We start from the raw sequence: 4,140 nt of genomic DNA, 5'->3' as shown, positions 1-4,140 counted from the left end.
TCTAGGTAGCCTCTACTCTCATCCTTAAAACCTCTGATGGAAAATTCTCATTTGTTTGATGTTTGTTTTTCAGTTAGTTTTCTTCAACTCTCTCGACCGGATAGACAGTCGAAAAGTAATATAGATGAGGGGTTCTTAATCTTTTGATGACTCCAGACCCCCAATGAATTACCCGATATCGTTCCATACCCCCTTTACTTAAGTCTACTTGCTGACATTATAGCTTAATAGACTTAGTTCAATACATACTTTAGGTATGAATAGGTAGGCATAGAACTTACAAGAAAATCAGAATGATTTACAGTTTTATATAGTTATTTATTTACAAAATGTTCCCATGTAGCTATATATTGTAGCTGTATACAAATAGCAAGGGATCATATCACATACCCCCAGCATGTGGTTCTCATACCCCAAAGGGTATGGCTGCTGATAAGAACACCAGATATAGATGGTCCCAAGTAGGATAATAATCAAAAGCACAAATATCGTATGTAACCTAGACAAAAAAAGGGCACCTACAGTAAAACAACGAAAGATGACACTTCCCATTTTTTAAATTAACTGGAGGGAAATATGAGCCTTAATAATCATTAAAAAAAGGCAATACACTCTTTCAGTTGTTAAAATTCAAGGCATCACCATTAAAATATCTCATAACTTTAACTCCTTTTACAAAGTGAAAAAAAAGGCAAATTGCCTTACACACACACACACACACACACACACACACACACACACACACACACATATATATATATATATATATATATATATATATATATATTATATATATATATATATATATATATATATATATATATATATGTGTGTGTGTGCGTGTGTGTGTGTGTGTAATATATATATATATATATATATATATATATATATATATTATATATATATATATATATGTACATATATATATATATATATATATATATATATATATATATATATATATATATATATATTCGTGTGTGCATGTAGGGTAGAGCTCAGTTCAATAAAAAATACCCCTTAATTGGTTTGCGGATATCCTCGTGGCAGTGCCTGGAAGTCTTACAACCGGGGCGGCTTCTTACGTTTTTTATGATTATGTCATCTTCTTCTTTATTCCAGATAACAGAAACAAAATACGACACAGTGGATTTTTTTTTTTTTTTTTTTTGCGTAAGTATGAAAACACTACTTTTCTTGTATTTGAATGGCAACAGCTTTGTGGTGGTTTAGACGACTTTCTTTCCTTCATTAAATCTTTAGCTGAATAACCCTTATGGATAAAATCATCATACGATAAATCCAAGAGGGTCCCAAAGGGAAATCAACTTGCAGAGAGAGAGAGAGAGAGAGAGAGAGAGAGAGAGAGAGAGAGAGAGAGAGAGAGAGAGAGTAGTAACTAATGAAGTATAAGGGAATCAGATATAAAACAAATTTGCTCCTGGCTTAAGTATTTGAAGATCAGAGGATTTCACAACTGGAAAATGCAAACCAGCCCACATTTTAGTAGGAAACAATATTAGACTCTTAGCGAACTGAGTAGCACTGAACCAAATGTTAGAAAACGTCACAGTGTTTGCAGCAACGGCCTGCCTGGTATTGCAACCAAAAACATACGCCAGGTAAAGAATGACAACGTGAGTTTGAGAGCCTTCGGCAAAGTTGTACAAATATGAAAACAGGTAAGCTGCTACTGCACCCTTCTGTCACAAAAACCAAATAATAGGCTTGTAAGTACAATGCTTTATCCGAAATTTCTTTGTACATATTCCTACAATCGCGTTGCTCTTACTTCCATCCTAGAGAGCGTTCATAAAAGATCATGTTTTGTATGCTTTTATATTCTTAGTTATATGTCTCACAAGAAACACAAATCGGCTGTCGCAACCCATTTCTACTCTCTCGCGGGTCGGATACCACATTTTCGCCCGCACGCTGTATATTTGAATTTCCTTTACCTGTAATAAAGTCAGTACACCTCTACCTGCCTCTTTGTTGACACTTCACAATTGGTGACCTCCCAGTTTAGACATTGACCCAAGCGGTTCTGGCTAAGCCATTAAGGGACTAACTACTGACGCTCGCCTTCAGAGATCTTTAGCGGACTCACATGGCGCCTCAGTTTAGATCTCTGAAAGCTCCTGCCGTGGAAAGCCAACGCCTCTAACGGAATAAAACCGGCATAGCTTCCCCAGGTGTGTTCAGGCGTTCCTCAAACGGTTTGGCCCGCCAATTACGACTCCTGTCGACCGTTTCTGTGAGTGTGGACAATGGAAGCAGACAGTTCCACGCGAGAAACCCAGGCCTCCTCTGCCTCCTCGCCAGCCTCGCACACAGCTGCCGCTCAGGCTGTCAGGTTGCCCCCTTTTGCGACAGAGGACCCAGGTGCCTGGTTCATCCGAGCTGAAGGGCAATTCTGGCTCACGGGACTCTCGGACAAGGTGCTGCAGGCTGACCTCGTCATATCAACCCTTCCGGCAGACGTGTATAAACATATAACCCCCTGGCTGACCGGATGAACACAGACTGAACCAGTCACACTCAACGAACTGAAGACAAGACTTGTGAGAGTCTACGCCACTCCCATCACTGAGAGAGCTGCCTGCGTCCTCGACCTCGTCGCAAACCCAATGCGAGGCGCCGACCCAGAGGATGGTTGGGACATGGTGATGGGCCTCCTCCGCCTGCCTGACGTAGGCTCCGACGGGAGGAAGATCGAAATGAGCCTTGGTTGCGAAATATTCCTTCAGCAACTCGAGCCAGATGTCCGAGGACAGCTAACTGACGCATATACCCTCCCCGATGACAAGCTCATGGAGAAAGGTAAAAGGCTAACACTGTCAACCAAGGCTGCGAGGCTCGCCACTCCCCGATCTACCATGTGCCTAGCAGCAGAGTAGGAAGAAGAAGACTACAACCCAACACAGGAGATCGACGCTGTAACCCAGAGGAAGACCTCTCACCTGCAGTGGGGCGAAAACTCCTGGTGCTATTACCATCGAAGATTCGGGAGGCGCTCCAAGAAATGCGAAAGCCCCTGCACCTACCAGCAGTCAAAAAACGGCAACGGCAGACAAAACCAGACTCGCCCGTGGCAGCGGCCTCATCGAAACCACACACCATAGGATTCTATGTCCGCGACGCGATATCCGGTCGGAGGATGCTGGTAGACACCGGGGCGATGCATTTGATATTCCCACCGTCAGGAGAAGACCACAGCCGTGGCCCAGACAGCCCAACCACCCTCGTCGCTGCAAATAGGACTCCCATCCACTCCTATGGCATGAAGTCCCTCGAAATCTCCATCTTGGGGCGCAACTACGTCTGGTCCTTCACCATCGCAGACGTCAGGGTTCCACTACTGGGGACGGACTTCCTGGCGCATAACGGCCTCCTGGTGGATGTGGGCCGCAAGCGCCACCTCGACACGGGGACATGCCGTTCCTTTCTACTCGCAGTGGGCCCAGGCACCCCCACAATTTGCACCATCGGCCCCCACAAATACAGTAACCTCCTGCAGGAGTTCCCCAAACTCTTCAAGCTGGAACTTCGTCAGGTAGCTGGGGCACCGCCCAAACACGGAATATTCCACCACATCACCACCACGGCCCCCCGATGCATGCAAAGTTCCAACGACTCCCTCCGGGCCACCTTCAGGATGCAAAAAGGGTGTTCTCGGAAATGGAGCAAATGGGAATCTGCCAAAAAGTATCAAGCCCTTGGGCCTTGCCCCTCCACATGGTATGGAAACCTGACGGCACCTGGAGGCCCTGCAGAGACTACCAGAGACTTAACCTCACAACGATCCCCGATCACTACCCCCTGCCAAACATGTAGGACTTGACCGGATCTTTTAAAATGGATCTTTTAAAATCTTACTTTCAGGTTCTGGTACATCCCGAGGACGTTCCCAAGACCGCCATCATCACGCCTTTCGGCTTCTACGTCTTCCATTACTCCAGTTTCAGCCTGAGAAACGCAGGGGCCACCTTGCAGCGCCTGATGGACAGCATCCTGGGGGGACCTGCCCTTGTGCATCTGCTATGTCAACGATATTTTGATTTTTTCCAGGTCCCCGGAGGAGCACCTACACCATGTCCGAGCAGTTCTGAAACGCCTGCAGGAAAACGGGTTGGTCGT

The sequence above is a fragment of the Macrobrachium nipponense genome, chromosome 11 (assembly GCF_015104395.2).
Source record: "Macrobrachium nipponense isolate FS-2020 chromosome 11, ASM1510439v2, whole genome shotgun sequence".
NCBI classification, from domain to species: domain Eukaryota; kingdom Metazoa; phylum Arthropoda; class Malacostraca; order Decapoda; family Palaemonidae; genus Macrobrachium; species Macrobrachium nipponense.
The sequence above is the reverse complement of the archived record's forward strand: the minus strand, read 5'-3'. Positions refer to the sequence as shown.